This window comes from Puntigrus tetrazona, chromosome 22 (genome assembly GCF_018831695.1).
Source record: "Puntigrus tetrazona isolate hp1 chromosome 22, ASM1883169v1, whole genome shotgun sequence".
Taxonomy (NCBI): Eukaryota; Metazoa; Chordata; class Actinopteri; order Cypriniformes; family Cyprinidae; genus Puntigrus; species Puntigrus tetrazona.
Window position 1 is genome coordinate 13974100 of NC_056720.1, and position 16658 is coordinate 13990757.

Here is a 16658-nt window from a genome sequence, read left to right on the forward strand (position 1 = left end):
CCGCTGCATGGATAGAGAATTTTAACCAACTGATACGTACGTATCGTTTAAATGGCCAAGAGGTTGACAGAGTTGCGAGATTGGCTCTTAAATACAAATATGGCCTGGTTAGGGATAATTTCACGGGTCTAGATAGGAATAATGATCCGTTAGCTCATGATGGAGAGGCATTGCGAAATGCAGTAGGACAATTGACAGAAAGAATTAGAAACACCCTTGGAACACGCCCAGATTACTCTAATATATCCCAGTGTACACAGAAAGATGGAGAAGATGTACATGACTATAGAGCACGTCTGGAAGAAGTTTTTAGGATTAACAGTGGGGTTCAGTATAGTGTCGTGGACTCTAGTCCATACCAACAGCAATTAAAACAAGCACTCCTTTCAGGATTCAATCCCCAGTTGGCAAACTACATCAAAAAATATAATATAAACTGGTCCACCGACTCAGTGAATAGCATAATGAATTATGCCAGACATGGACAGGGATTGTTGAAAAATAAAAAAGAAAAAGCAGACAGGGCCCATACTTTCGCTGCGCTCACTGCCCTCTCCCAAGGCGGGGCCTCACTTGGTGCAGACACTTTCTACCAAGTTACTCGGAGAGGAAGAGGGAGGGGGAGGAAAGCAGCACGTGGTCGAGGTAGAGGGGGAGAGTTGTTGAGACAGAGACACGATGACAGAGAATATGATAGGTGTTTTAATTGCCACAAGGAAGGCCATTATATCCGAGAATGCCCAGAACCGCTAAAGCCCAGAACACAGGGTAGAAGCCCCGAAGAGAGCTACAGACCAGCCCCATATAATGATCAATTATGACTAGGCGAGCCCAATAATGACCCCATAGATGACCCAGAAAATGACTCCGATCTAGGCGAGGCTGATAATGACCCCAAAACTGACCTAGACTTGCAGAGCAGTATCGAGGCTTTTTTAGCTTTGTCTGGAAATACTCGCTTACCCGAACGAGAGCTAATAGTGAATGGAACCCGAGTAAAATTTCTCTGTGACTCTGGGGCAGACAGAACAGTATTACATGACATAATTCCAGGATTGCAGCCTAGCTCTAAAAAAATATATGTGAAATCAGCCAATGGGCTGGTTACAGAGAATAAGTTTTCTCAACCAACCACCATTAACGATCCAAAAACAGGCCTCAGCACAGACACAGAAGTAGTGTTATGTCCAGGTTGTCCAGTAAACCTCCTGGGTAGGGATCTCATGTCCCCACTTCAAATCTCCATACACCCACTGAAAACAGGCATGGTTGCTATAGGGAAGGATGAGGAAGTGCCCACATACCCAGTGCAGTGTTTAAAAGAACCCAACTACTACTGGTCTTTAGATTTCCCCGATCAAGATCCAGGGAGGATAGGGAAAAATCTGCTAGATTTGTTACCAGAACCAACACCCCCAAAGACAGAAGTTAAAACTGAAAGTGACCTGCATGTGACTATGTATTACAAGCGAGACCCAGGGCCCGACCCAGCCTACTCAGAAAGATTTTCGAGGCTAGGCCCTCAACACGTGACATTGAGCACACTATACACAGACAGAAAAGGAAATGCTGTTTGCTCTGTGAAACTTTACAGCGAGGCACAGCGACTTTTTGAAGGTCAAGGCAGACCGCCACATGTATCTTTGTCTAAAACAGATAAGATGAAGTGGGAAGTGTTGCCAAAACTGATAGAGCAAGGACAGCTAGACAGATGGTCAGACAATGGGGATGGGTGGGAAGTGAATGAGAGGCGCTCTCTCTATTCCAAAACAGTGAACTGGATGTGTACACTTACCCCCAGGGCCCATTTGACTGAAGACACAATATGACATTCTTTAGCCGCTGTTGAGATAGATCCCTTTCTCAAAGCAGTGCCAGAAAAATTTTGGTCAAGAGGGAAGACAGACGTAGGGTTAATGACAACAGCATCACCCGTGGTTATAAAGCCAAAAACAAACTATAGGCCCCGCATAAAGCAATATCCCCTTAAGCCAGATGCACAGGAAGGCATAAAACCGGTTATTGAAAAAATGATAAAGGCAGGTATAATAGTTGAAGCCCCCGAGGCCCACTGTAACACGCCGATTTTTCCTGTCAAGAAAGCAGACTCCCAGAGCTGGAGGATGATTCAAGATTTAAGAGCTGTAAATCAAGCTGTAGAGAGTTGAATCAGTTAAAACCTGAAATGAAATGGTTTACGGTAGTGGATTTAAGCAATGCATTTTTCTCCATACCAGTACATAAAGACTCACAGGGGTGGTTTGGGTTTAATTACAAATGTAAAAAATACACTTACACCCGCCTTCCTCAGGGATTTGTTGATAGCCCGACAATCTTTTCATCAGAACTAATGAGCTGTCTGTCACCCCTCGCAGTTCCAACCCACAGTCAGGTTTTAGTTTATGTCGATGACGTATTGATTGCCTCAGACACACAAGAGCACAACAAAGAAGCTGCTGTAAAAGTGTTTCAGCATTTAGCAGCGACAGGGAACAAAGCTTCTTTAGCCAAACTGCAATGGGCAAAACAGGAACTGGTATTTTTAGGTCACAAAATAACCCCGCTAGGTAGAGCCCTAACTGATAGCAGAAAAGAGGCTATACAGCTAGCACCAAAACACTCAGTCGACGCACTATTAACTGAAACAAAAATGTCATTTCTATCACCAGCAAGACATTTAGCTGTCTTGTCCACTTTAATGTCACAGCCACATCTTACCATCAAAAGATGTACGACATTAAACCCATCTTCTCTGTTGCCAACTTGTAATGACGGCACACCACACTGTTGCTTGACCAGCACAGAACAGAATTGCAAACCTAGGCCTGACTTGAGAGATGTTCCATTAACTGAGGGAGAGACACTGTTTGTAGATGGTTAATGCTCTAAAAATAGTCAAGGTGAAAATCAATGTGGTTATGCTGTTGTGTCAGAAAAAGAGATAGTGACTGCAGGGAAACTTCCCTCGCATTACTCAGCCCAGGCAGCCGAAGTTATAGCGTTAACAAAAGCGTGCCAAGTATCGCGAGAAAAAGACGTCACAATCTACACAGATAGCCAATATGCATTTTCTACTTTACACCATTTTGCGGCACAATGGGCACGAAAGGGCATGAAAACTGCTAGTGGTCAAAGCGTAAAACACGCAGCCCTCCTTACAGACTTATTAAAAGCCATTCAGCTCCCTCGTACAATTGCAGTGTGTAAATGCGCCGCACACACAAAGGGTACTGACCCAGTTTCACGTGGCAATGCAAAGGCAGATGAAGCAGCTAAGCAAGCTGCACAAGGGAAGTTAGAGATATGTGAAATACATAAAGTAACATCAGTAGAAACTCCATTAGACATATCAGTAATATCAGACATGCAAAAGCAAGCACCAGCGTCTGAGAAACAAATGTGGTTAACAAAAGGAGCACAATTGTCAGATGACACATACAGACTTGAAGGCAAACTGTGCCTTCCACGAAATTTATACAAAACAGCAGCAATCTTGACACATGGGCAAGCACATATGTCAACAGGAGGGATGGTGCATAGGGTAGAACAGTACTTTTATGCACCAGGTTTTAATAACTACTCAAAAAATTTTTGTAAATCTTGTTTGATCTGCTGTAAACATAACTCACAGGGAAACTGCAGGCCTAAGAGAGGTCAATTTCCAAAGCCAGACTACCCTTTTCAGTTTATCCACATGGATTTTATTGAACTGACACCTTGCCAACAGTACAAATACTGTTTGGTGCTGGTAGATCCATTTTCCAAATGGGTTGAAATAGTGCCCAGTAAACATGCTGATGCACTAGCGGTGGCTAAAGCTTTGTGTAAGACAATCATCCCAGAACATGGAGTACCTCAGAGACTGTACAGTGATAATGGACCACATTTTGTGAATGATGTAGTCTCTCAGATGTCCATTAATTTAGGCATAGAACTCAAAAACCATTGTTCTTATCACCCACAGAGTGCAGGATTGGTTGAGAGAACTAATGGCACCGTTAAACTCAGATTGAGGAAAACAATGGAACAGACAGGCAGAAATTGGGTTGAATGTTTGACGTTGGTCAAAATGTACATGAGAATAACGCCCACTGACAAAGGACTAACACCTTTTGAAATACTGTACGGTAGACCGTTCAGTTTACCGCTGTGTGATGATGTGTGTGAGAAACCACAAGAGCAGCATACACTAGCAGAATGGATGAACAAAATGTTGAAATTTAAAGATGTTGTGAGTGCAAATGACCTGCCAGCCGTTCCTCTGTCTACACAGGAAACCCGAGTGAAACCTGGAGATACCATCCTGATCAAAGCTGTAAAGAGGAAAAACTGGACCTCGCCCAAGTGGGAAGGACCTTTCACCGTGGTGCTGACTACCCCAACTGCCTTAAAGATCGCTGAGAGGTCTACGTGGATTCATCAGAGCCACTGTAAAAAGGTCACAGAGTTTCCTGCCTAAAATGACGAGTACGGGTGTGAAGTCCGGTCACAAAGGGTGGTGAAGGCAATAGGCCTCGCTGGTCTCAACCCGGTGAAGAAACCAACAGAGCCCTACTCATTTTTAGCATGGCGTGGAAAGAAATCACCTTTGTGGCAGTAGCAGTCCTGGTGGGGGTCCTGCTGTGGATGGATGCGGAGGAAAGAGAGACAATTGCAGCAGAGCGGAAAGAGGTGAAATTTGACTGGTTCACAGAACGACATGAACTAAAAACTCAGTTTGATTTGAACATGTGGTATGCTTATGCAAAGTTCCTAGCGAATAGCACAAATTCAACCAACTGCTATGTCTGTACTAAAATGCCAACAGCAAGCAGGAACCCGCGCATGGTTCCTAGACCATATAGAAATGTTTCAACATTGTTTCCTGAAACACTTGTATCAGCTTACAGCTCTGCTTATTTGAATTCCACTAAGAACAACAAATTGCCTGCACCTGTGAACATGAGCACATTGACTTTCAAGAACTTGTTAATACTCAACACCACAGGGGAAGAGAAACTGTGTGGACCGGTGCACATAGAGGCAGGGTCCGTTTTTACCTGTTATGAGAACCGAGAGACACTAGGTGGCGCTCCAGAGCAAGAAATGGGAGATGTCCCCTCTGCATACTGTAATCAGACATTTACAGCGTGTGTAGCAGGTAAACATAATGGAATTAATCCTACACTGACAATTTGTGAGTCATATTTTACAGTTCCTGACATCATGGGAACCACACCGCAGTCAACACATGTGTGGTTATGTGGCTACAATGTTTATTCCAATCTACCCGCGAGGTGGACCGGAGGATGTGCCCCTGTCCTGCTGACAGACCATTCCTACATCGTAAGTGCACATCCTAGCAAAGTAAGACTGAGAAAAAGGTCTTTTGAGAGACATGACTCTATCTGGGGGACGGACGTTCCCAAAGACCACAAGCTATGGACTGATGGAGAGAAAGTCTTACTGGCCCTTTTTCCATGGGATGGGGTTGGTAAACTAATGTTACGCATGGAGACGGTGGATTACCGTTTTGGTTTGTTTGTAAATAACACCATAGCCGCCATAAAAGGAGTACAGGCAGAGCTGAGAGCGCTGAGACAAATGGAGCTTCAAGACAGACTGGTATTAGATCAACTCACAGCCTCCACCGGAGGAGTGTGTGCAATAGTTGGAACATCATGTTGCACGTTTATACCAGACAACGATGCGGACGGAGGAGTAATCGAACAAGCAATAGCCAACCTCACTGCATTGAGAAATGCCATGGAGAAAGACAGCATAACAACTCAAGGACTGTTATCATGGCTGTTCAGTGGGGGATGGTGGAATGTGCTATTGAAAATGATCACACCAGTAATTGCAGTTTTAAGTTTGCTGTGTTTATGCATGATCTGTGTTTTACCATGTCTAAGGGCAATGATTACTAAAATGATTAGCCAGACATTTTTCAGTTTTACCATGCTTCTCCACCAAGAGAGAAATGGAGAGCTTTAAGTATCATGTGTGAAGTCTCAGTTAAAACCACAGCTGTGACATGGCTGAGTGCTGATGTTATGATACAAAAGGTATACTGATAAGCTACAGTAGCTGTGCTGAGAACAAGAGGCACTGTTTTATTTCATTCTTCCTTTTCAGTTTATTTTCACATTTTCCTCCTATGTTCAAGCTTTAAAATTTTATATTGTATACATTATGATTAAGATGCAAGCCTTACAGGTGATCGCCCATATAAAATCTTGGGGGTCGGTTGGGAATTTTTCCTCAGTTACTGAGGTTTTCGCCCAACCTTGCTGTTTAAAGTAAGCATCGTCTATGTAATCCAGTAATCAGTAGAGATGTAGTTCAAAATGCATATGCTTTATTATGTTATTTTTCAGGTGCTAAATGTCAAACAGGAGGAAGATGTTGGAGTTATGTATGTGTCCATCGGGTGCCAGGCTTTGTCAGCTTGGTGAGAACGGAATGTTAGAGTTGAATGTTGACAGTTATGCACCTGTGGCCTTTTAGTTTCAGTTCGATTTCTTGGTCATGACATGACCTCCGTATAATACTGATAGGGCCACCGGAAGAATCTGAAGGAGTGAAGATTCTGACGCACGAGAGAAGTTGCCAATTGTTTTCATTTACTGTATCTTGTCTTTTACTCTATAAATAAAGCGACTTGCAATCTGAGCTTCGGGGGAGGCAAAGCAGGAGGCAAAAGGGAGTTTAAGGAGAAACCTGCTTCTCTCCCGCTTGCAACCGACAGCGCAATCCTTGCAAGCTTAAAAATCCAAAAACTTGTCTTGTGTTTTATTTCGCTTTGAGTTGATCCTTCCTGGTAAAGAGCCGTTTGAGTGAAATAGTCTCAACAAAGAGATTACACTGATGGGATAGGAGAAGCACCTCAAAGAAATGGGACAATGAATAAGCTAAAAAGCCAATCAAAATATCAAAGAGACTATAAGAAAGAAGCAACTCTAACGATGATTGTTAATGATCCAAATAAAATAACTGTGATGATGATTATAAAAGCTGTGGAAGAGAAAGCTGGATTTGGAAAACTGTATGGACTAAGGAAAAAAAGTAACTTTGAGTATGAACTTGCAATGGAAAATGAAACCGACTGTGATAAGTTAATGGATGGATTAATGATTGATGACCAAAGATGTGAGATCAAAAAACTGTGTAAAACTGAAAGAATGGTCTCTTTTTTGCATTTGCCCAACTACATAAAAGACAATGAAATAATACAAAAATTGGTGGATTGGAGAGTGAATCCTATCTTCCCGTTAAGAAGGAGATATTATCCAGGCACAGCAGTTGCAGATGGAACAAGGTTTATAAAAGTAAAATTTCCGCAGGACATTGTGACTCTGCCATATAATGTTAGATTTGACACGGAGGAAGGACCAAAATATTTCAGAGTAATTCACGATGACCAACTGAAGACTTGCAGAATTTGCGCAAGCACGGAGCATGAAAAAAAAGACTGCCCTCAATATACCTGCAGGGAATGTCTGGAACAGGGGCATTTTGCGTGGGACTGTCAAGCCCCGCGGTGCCAAGGCTGTGAAAAGACGTGGATGAGGTGCAACTGTGAATCTGAGGAGGAGGACAATAATGAAATGGAGGTCGAGTGCATGGAGGAGTCAAGCAAAGATGAAATTCAGGAGGCGGATGTAATTTCTGAGGATCTACGTGAACGAGGAGAGGAGGAGCGTATGAGGAGAGAGGACAATGGAGATAAAGAAATTGAAGTTCATGCAACGGAGACTGAGACACAGTGTATAACTAACAATGAAGGACAAACGAAAGAGAAGGAATGTGCAACAACGAGTGAAGTTGCAGCCGGATGGACTGAAGAGGAGGTAAGCGATGAGAAAACGGCTCAATTTGACTGTGAGCTTGAAAGTAGAACTCTGGACATTGTAAACAAAAGACGTAAAATGACAAGAGGGGTCAAAATAAATATTGAACAGGTATTAAAGAAACAAAAGTTAAGGAAAGAAGTAAGAGCAAGACAAAATGATGAACAAGTTGATATAAATTCTTAAGAGAGAATATATATGGTTGATTGGCTGTTTTGGTTCTTCTTTTTTCTTTCTTCTATTATGAGTAATTTATGTCTGGTCTCGATTAATGTTAGAGGATTGTCATCTAAATGGAAATTTGAAAAGGTGATCAATTTAACAAAGCAATGTGATGTTATCTGTATTCAAGAGACTGGATGGAATGAAACATTATTGGATGATCTTAAAAAAGGCTGGGATGGAGAAATATGGTGCAGCAACGATATAAATAAGAAAAAAGGTCTGGCGACACTTGTTAGAAGGGGAGCAGTGGAATCAACAAAAGTTTTATTTAAAGATAATAATGGAAGGATTTTAATTATAAAAATCATGGACAAGGGAGAAGAAATAATAATATGTAATATACATGCTCCAAATGAAGATACAGAAAGAGTAACTTTTTTAAAAAAACTGAATGATTTGATTATTGGATGTAAGAGCGTTATTATTATAGGGGACTTTAATACAATTTTAGAAAGAATAGATGCTGAAGATCACATGGTGTACAGAGCTGATGTTGGAAGAAAAGAATTGAAAAGCATGATGTATAAACACCAATTAGTAGATGTATGGAGAGAAAGAAATAGAGTAAAAAGAGAATATTCAAGAAGACAGTGGGTGAAAAACTGTTTAAAACAAAGTAGAATAGATTTTCTTTTATGTAATAGGAGTTTTGAGCATTTTATTTCAAAAGTGTTTTATAAAATGTACAGCGGGAGCGATCATGATTTTTTATTTGTAACGATGGATTTCAGTGGTGTGGAGAGAGGACCAGGGGTATGGGTGCTTAATGCAGAACTTTTAAAGAATGATTTTTACAAAATGGTATAATAATATAATAATTAATAGTGTAGATCAGGGGTGGGCAATTAATTTCTATCAGGGGCCACATGAGAAACTAGAATTGCGTCGAGGGGGCACCAACTTTTTTTCATTGTAAAATGCTCTAAATTAAATATTTTGAATAACTGGTACTGATAATCAGAAGATGAACACAATTTGTAAATATTTCAATTAGGTTATGCGAAATTATGGTGTATAGGTTAAAAAAGAAAACAAAATCATTTTTGAATCAGTGCAATTTATTTTTAACTTGTTAATTTTCTTCCAACAATGCAACAAATTGTGATTTAAAGCCCTTGCTCTGATGAAGTTAACTGTTTTACTGACAGCATCAATGCATACATGTTTCATTTTTAACACTGTCTTACACAACACTTCCTGATGTATGATACAATGCAAAAATGTCAATTTCTGAACAGGGTTAATTTCTGTGACTTTATCCTGCATTCTCTTTAAAAGTCCAACATTTTTCCCTGTCAGATTTGGACAAAACTCTGGATCTGGTGTTGTCACACCTGCAAGCTTGTCCCATTTCAAACCTAAAATGTTCAAACATGCATGTACCTCTCTAAATGAATCATTACCAGTAGTTGTGCCTTTTAATGACTACATGGCTGCCACCTCCCCTGTGATTTGAAAGTCTGAAGTTATTCCACGTAAGAAGATGAGTAGCTGGGCGGTGTCACGTACATCGCAGCTCTCGTCCAAAGCCAGAGAAAAAAAAGTCAAAGTCAGCCGCTCTGTTCCTCAGCTGAAGCTCTAAGTTTCCAGTGATGTCCTCTATCTGCCTCGTTACAGTGCGTCGGGAGAGTGAAACGCTCTCAAATGTGTCCCTTTTCTCCGGGCATATCAGCGCAGCAGAGTCCAATAAACATTCCTTTAACTCTCCATCGGAAAACGACTTACTTTTTTTGGCGATTTTGTAAGAAATGACATAACTTGTCCTGACGGCTGCATCCCTGGCAGCGGGAAGTTTAGTAAAAAAAAAATCCTGTTGGGTTTGTAGTTTTGCAAGCAATGCATCAGACTCCCTTGCACGCTCTTCATCGGACATATTTTTGTATTTATCTTCATGCTTGGTCGTGTAATGGCGATTCAAATTATACTCTTTAAACACAGCAATCTGTGTACCACAGATTAAGCACACTGCTTTACCTTTAACTTCTGTACAGAAATATTTGACAGTCCATTTTTTGTTAAAAATACGGCATTCTTTGTCAACTTTTCTTTTCTTAGCGTGAGCCGATATCTTGAGGGTTAACCGTCTTGTATCATTTGTAGTTGTTAACCGTCACACACTTACGTGCATACGTTCGTTTAATTAGTGACGTAACGCTTTTCAAAATAAAAGTTTAAAAAAACTGTTTAATTTATGATAATTATATTTGACCTCGCGCGGGCGGAAACCAACGTACAAAGGGCCGGATGTGGCCCTCGGGCCGTAGTTTGCCCAGGTCTGGTGTAGATGATGTTCTATACGATGAAGCAATATGCACATGGTGGGACAATATAAAAGCAGACAATAAAAGATTGCCTATAGAATTTTCTAAGAGAATAAAGAAAGCAAAAAGAGCTAAAGAAAGAGAATTAATCAAAAAATGGGAAAATGAAATGAAAAAGGTAAGTGAAGGAACCACAGACATTAGGAAAATAGTAGCGCTTGAAGAGAAACTTAAAAAAATGGAAGACAAATGTGAGGGTGCTAGAATAAGAAGTAAAATAAGGAATACAGTAGAATCTAATAAAGAATGTGTCTCTAGAAGGTAGAAACATAAAAGATAAAGAAGGAATATTAAAAGCTGTCCAGGATTTCTATAGTGTTTTATTTAGGACAGAAGGAGTTAATGAAGAAGATGAAGAATTCTTCCTAAATCAAATTAAAGTAAAAGTAACAGAAGATGATAAAAAAATGTGTGATAGTGATATAGCAGAAGAAGAGATAAATGAAGCTATAACACAATTAAGCAACGGGAAAAGCCCTGGCTTGGATGGTTTATCATCTGAATTTTATTAAAGATGTTTTAACACCAATTATAAAAGATCTGTTCTTAATGATTTTCCAAAATGGTCAATTGAGCGAGAGTATGAAGAGAGGTATGGTTAAAATAATATATAAAAAGAAAGGAAATAAAGATGATTTGAGGAATTATAGACCGTTGAGCATGCTCAACACAGACTACAAAATATTAGCAAAGATCTTTGCAAATAGACTTAAAAGAGTAGTCCCACACATCATCACGACCAATCAAGCGTACAGTATACTGGGAAGAGATATAGCGGATACAGTAACAAGTATTAGAGACTTAATTTGGTATACAAAAGAGAAAAAAAGTAAGGGGTTTTTATTTAGTATGGATTTAGAAAAGGCATTTGATAGAGTGGAACATAAATATTTATTTGATTTGCTTAAAAGATTTGGCTTTGGGAATAATTTCTTAAAGTGGATGAAATGTTTTTACACAGAAATTATTAGTTGTTTCAAAATAAATGGTTTTTTAACAGATTACATAGGAATTTCAAGATCCATAAGACAAGGATGTCCCTTATCGGCCTTACTGTACACTATAGTCGCGGAACCGAAATAAAAGGTATTTTAATAGAAGGTAATGAAATGGAACAAAAGATTTTCCAGTATGCAGATGATACCACTTTATTTTTAAAGGATTCCAATAGTGTTGAGAAAGCTATAGAGATTTTTGATAAATATTGTAGTGGTTCGGGAGCAAAGGTAAATAAGGAAAAATCTGAATATGTTAAAATGGGAAAGGTAGAAGTTCCACAAATAAATTGGTGTTTTAAAGAACAAAAAAGCAATATTAAAATTTTAGGCATTACGCTTGGATACGATGAGATTGTAACTAGAGAAATAAATTGGAACGAAATTCTGAACAAAATGGATAAAAGATTAAATTTTTGGAAACAGAGAGTACTGTTTCTAAAAGGGAAGGTGCTTGTATTAAATTCTCTTTTTTTATCCAAAATGTGGTACGTTTTAAGTGTTGTAAGTTTACCAATATGGGTATATAAGAGAATAAAAGCTATGATCTTAACATTTCTTTGGGATGGTAAGCCGTCTAAAATTGCATATAATACAATCATTGGAAATGTGGAAGATGGGGATTAGGACTGATAGATCCATGGCTAAGAATGAAAAGCATGAGGATTAAAATGGTAAAAAGGTTTTTAAATAAAGATAACATCCCATGGAAAAGTGTTATGAGTTACTTTATGAATAAGTGTGGACAAATAGGAGATGACTTTTTATGGATGGCTTTTAAAGATGAGATGATAGGAAATATACCGGAGTTCTACAAAGAACTACTGAGAACTTGGAAAATGTTTTATGACAATGTGTATGTAAAGATTGAAGGAGAAAGCAGTACTTACGACAGCCTTTGTTTTTAAACCTAAATAATAAAGGGAAAAAAACAATGTTTTACGAAAACTGGTTTGCAGTAGGCTACAGACAAATAAAAGATATATTATACGAAGTGAGACCTGGGTTTCTACCTACACAAGCGATAACTGATTCACTGGAGGAAAGGGAAGATATAGAAGACAAAAGGAATATTGAAGAGCAGTATATAAAATTAAAAGTAGCAATACCAGAACAATGGATAAAAGCAATTGAGGAAAATGAAAAAGAATCTGAGAATGAAAAACCACAGTTTTTTTGAAAGAGGAGATGATAAGATTCCGTTTAATGAATGTGTCATCAAGAAGTTTTACTGTTGTATACGTAAGGTAGTCTTTGTAAAACCTAAAGCAATAGAGTATTGGGAGAAGCTATTTGATTATTTTGATGCTTCTAAAATATGGAAAATGTAAGAGCTAATTTTAAAAGTCCGGCTTTGGAAAATTTAGATTTCCTATTAAGACACAATTGTGTGATGACGGAAATTATTTTATATAAAAGTGGTTTAACGCAAGATGAACTATGTAAAGTGTGTATGGATAAAAAGGAAGGAGTTTTACATTTATTTTTGAAATGTAGAAAGTTAAGTAATTTTTTTAAAATGTTAAAAAAGATGGTATGTGATTTGTTGTATGAAGACAATCTTACGCTGGAGGAATGGGATGTGCTATTTTTGTTTGGATTTGAGGGGAAGGCTAAAAACAAGTATGCACTTAATTATATGTTAACGATTGCAAGATACGCAATATGGAAAAGAAGGAACATTATGAAACATAAGAGAAAAGAACTGTCGCTATCCTTATTATATAAACAGATCTTGATGGATGAAATAAAAGATTTATATAATTATTGTAAAATGATTGAAAATATGGAATTGTTTGATCATTGTATTACAAAAAATAATCCATATGTTGTAAGAGTTTGGAATAGTTTTGAAGTGTTGCTACCAGGAGATGTTTGAGATGTGTGATTTACTTCTTGTGATTTATGTATTTTTAATGTATTTATTTCTTAACTTTTGATTGTAAATAAAAATTAATAAATAAAAATTAATAAAAAAAAAAAAAAAAAAAAATCACGCCTGATCTCAGAAGCTAAGCAGACTTGGGCCTAGTTAGTACTTGGATGGGAGACTGCCTAGGAATACCAGGTGCTGTAAGTTTTTGAGTTTTTTCACTACTTATCTAATACACTGGCCCTTAGTGTGGCCAAAGTTTGACCAGCTCTTTGCTTTCCCTTACTGCTTATTTAATTCAATTGCCTTTAAAGTAGCTGTTCTTTAAACAGAGTTTGACTGTTTTTAACTACTTAACTAATGCTCTTATCTTTAATGTAGCTCATTTTGAAGTATTTTTTTGTATTTCATTCATTACTTATCTAGTATAATGGCACTTAGTGTGCCTCACCTTATAATAGGGGCTTTTGCAGCAGCTTTTCGCCACGGCCATACCACCCTGTTCACACCTGATCTCGTCTGATCTCAGAAGCTAAGCAGAGTTGGGCCTAGTTAGTACTTGGATGGGAGACTGCCTAGGAATACCAGGTGCTGTAAGTTTTTGAGTTTTTTCCACTACTTATCTTATACACTGGCCCTTAGTGTGGCCAAAGTTTGACCAGCTCTTTGCTTTCCCTTACTGCTTATTTAATTTAATTGCCTTTAAAATAGCTGTTCTTTAAACAGAGTTTGACTGTTTTTAACTACTTATATAATGCTCTTATCTTTAATGTAGCTCATTTCGAAGTATTTTTTTGTATTTCATTCATTACTTATCTAGTATAATGGCACTTAGTGTGCCTCACCTTAAAATAGGGGGCTTTTTGCAGCAGCTTTCGCCACGTCCACACCACCCTGTTCACGCCTGATCTCGTCTGATCTCAGAAGCTAAGCAGAGTTGGGCCTAGTTAGTACTTGGATGGGAGACTGCCTAAGTATACCAGGTGCTGTAAGTTTTGAGTTTTTTCCACTACTTATCTAATACACTGGGCCCTTAGTGTGGCCAAAGTTTGACCAGCTCTTTGCTTTCCCTTACTGCTTATTTAATTCAATTGCCTTTAAAGTAGCTGTTCTTTAAACAGAGTTTGACTGTTTTTAACTACTTAACTAACGCGCTTATCTTTAATGTAGCTCATTTTGAAGTATTTTTTTGTATTTCATTCATTACTTATCTAGTATAATGGCACTTAGTGTGCCTCACCTTAAAATAGGGGCTTTTGCAGTAGCTTTCACTTACGTCCATACCACCCTGTTCACGCCTGATCTCGTCTGATCTCAGAAGCTAAGCAGAGTTGGGCCTAGTTAGTACTTGGATGGGAGACTGCCTAGGAATACCAGGTGCTGTAAGTTTTTGAGTTTTTTCACTACTTATCTAATACACTGGCCCTTAGTGTGGCCAAAGTTTGACCAGCTCTTTGCTTTCCCTTACTGCTTAATTAATTCAATTGCCTTTAAAGTAGCTGTTCTTTAAACAGAGTTTGACTGTTTTTAACTACTTAACTAATGCTCATATCTTTAATGTAGCTCATTTTGAAGTATTTTTTTGTATTTCATTCATTACTTATCTAGTATAATGCACTTAGTGTGCCTCACCTTAAAATAGGGGCTTTTTGCAGCAGCTTTCGCACACGGCCATACCACCCTCTTCACGCCTTATCTCGTCTGATCTCAGAAGCTAAGCAGAGTTGGGCCTAGTTAGTACTTGGATGGGTGAATACCAGGTGCTGTAAGTTTTGAGTTTTTTCACTACTTATCTAATACACTGGCCCTTAGTGTGGCCAAAGTTTGACCAGCTCTTTGCTTTCCCTTACTGCTTATTTAATTCAATTGCCTTTAAAGTAGCAGTTCTTTACACAGAGTTTGACTGTTTTTAACTACTTAACTAATGCTCATATCTTTAATGTAGCTCATTTTGAAGTATTTTTTTTGTATTTCATTCATTACTTATCTAGTATAATGCACTTAGTGTGCCTCACCTTAAAAATAGGGGGCTTTTGCAGCAGCAGCTTCACGGCCATACCACCCTGTTCACGCCTTATCTCGTCTGATCTCAGAAGCTAAGCAGAGTTGGGCCTAGTTAGTACTTGGATGGGTGAATACCAGGTGCTGTAAGTTTTTAAGTTTTTTCACTACTTATCTAATACACTGGCCCTTAGTGTGGCCAAAGTTTGACCAGCTCTTTGCTTTCCCTTTCTGCTTATTTAATTCAATTGCCTTTAAAGTAGCTGTTCTTTAAACAGAGTTTGACTGTTTTTAACTACTTTACTAATGCTCTTATCTTTAACGTAGCTCATTTTGAAGTATTTTTTTGTATTTCATTCATTACTTATCTAGTATAATGGCACTTAGTGTGCCTCACCTTATAATAGGGGGCCTTTTGCAGCAGCTTTCGGTTACGGCCATACCACCCTGTTCACGCCTGATCTCGTCTGATCTCAGAAGCTAAACAGAGTTGGGCCTAGTTAGTACTTGGATGGGAGACTGGCTAGGAATACCAGGTGCTGTAAGTTTTTGAGTTTTTTCCACTACTTATCTTATACACTGGCCCTTAGTGTGGCCAAAGTTTGACCAGCTCTTTGCTTTCCCTTACTGCTTATTTAATTTAATTGCCTTTAAAATAGCTGTTCTTTAAACAGAGTTTGACTGTTTTTAACTACATAACTAATGCTCTTATCTTTAATGTAGCTCATTTTGAAGTATTTTTTTGTATTTCATTCATTACTTATCTAGTATAATGGCACTTAGTGTGCCTCACCTTAAAATAGGGGGCTTTTTGCAGCAGCTTTTGCTTACGGCCATACCACCCTGTTCATGCCTGATCTCGTCTGATCTCAGAATCCAAGCAGAGTTGGGCCTAGTTAGTACTTGGATGGGAGACTGCCTAGGAATACCAGGTGCTGTAAGTTTTTGAGTTTTTTCACTACTTATCTAATACACTGGCCCTTAGTGTGGCCAAAGTTTGACCAGCTCTTTGCTTTCCTTACTGCTTATTTAATTCAATTACCTTTAAAGTAGCTGTTCTTTAAACAGAGTTTGACTGTTTTTAACTACTTAACTAATAATCTTATCTTTAGTGTAGCTCATTTTAAAGTATTTTTTTTGTATTTCATTCATTACTTATCTAGTATAATGCACTTAGTGTGCCTCACCTTAAAATAGGGGGCTTTTTGCAGTAGCTTTCGCTTATGGCCATACTACCCTGTTCACGCCTGATATCGTCTGATCTCAGAAGCTAAGCAGAGTTAGGCCTAGTTAGTACTTGGATGGGAGACTGCCTAGGAATACCAGCTGCTGTAAGTTTTGAGTTTTTCACTACTTATCTAATACACTGGCCCTTAGTGTGGCCAAAGTTTGACCAGCTCTTTGCTTTCCC

General features: G+C 38.7%; 6 pseudogenes; all 6 read left to right on the forward strand.

Annotated features, from left to right (window-relative positions):
- The first annotated feature begins 13727 nt into the window (after nt 1-13727).
- On the forward strand, nt 13728-13846 carry LOC122328250 (annotated as a pseudogene).
- Nucleotides 13847-14122: 276 nt separating this feature from the next.
- On the forward strand, nt 14123-14241 carry LOC122328273 (annotated as a pseudogene).
- A 275-nt stretch (nt 14242-14516) lies between these two features.
- Nucleotides 14517-14635, forward strand: LOC122328255 (annotated as a pseudogene).
- Nucleotides 14636-15676: 1041 nt separating this feature from the next.
- On the forward strand, nt 15677-15795 carry LOC122328242 (annotated as a pseudogene).
- A 277-nt stretch (nt 15796-16072) lies between these two features.
- On the forward strand, nt 16073-16191 carry LOC122328238 (annotated as a pseudogene).
- A 275-nt stretch (nt 16192-16466) lies between these two features.
- On the forward strand, nt 16467-16585 carry LOC122328258 (annotated as a pseudogene).
- The last annotated feature ends 73 nt before the right edge of the window (nt 16586-16658 follow it).